We start from the raw sequence: 526 nt of genomic DNA, 5'->3' as shown, positions 1-526 counted from the left end.
CACGCGGTCTCCACTGTCATGGTTGACCCCGTTGAAATGTCACACGGAACCGCATATGTGTGCGCGTGTTCGGTTTACTTCCTATATAGTAGTATAAGTAGTATTCTTATATACATTGGTATTCTTACTAATGGAAAGGATGTGAAAAAATAATCGTAAAGATGGAGTAAAAGATACGTTATTTATTCGTCATTATTCGACGTATCAATAATATTCAGAGCGTACATATAGAAAAGATACATATAAAAATTATTCGTTGTGAAACGCGTCGCGTACAATAGCGTTCAGACCGTACGCCACCAATTCGCACTCGACGCTCGAATTCTTGTCGCACATTTTACGCAGAATATTCGCCACGTTGTATCTATTCGTAATGCAATTCTGGCGCAGGAAAGATACGAATGCGTTGTACCGATTGTTAACGGTAATTACAGTTTGCCGCAAGACGATGTATATATTCTCGATGCAATACTCGAGTTCGAGCGTGAACAGCACGGTTGCAGGCTTCATGTAATAAAACACGTCT

The sequence above is a fragment of the Wasmannia auropunctata genome, unplaced genomic scaffold (genome assembly GCF_000956235.1).
Source record: "Wasmannia auropunctata unplaced genomic scaffold, wasmannia.A_1.0 LD336074.1, whole genome shotgun sequence".
NCBI classification, from domain to species: domain Eukaryota; kingdom Metazoa; phylum Arthropoda; class Insecta; order Hymenoptera; family Formicidae; genus Wasmannia; species Wasmannia auropunctata.
This window is presented reverse-complemented; position numbering follows the sequence as displayed.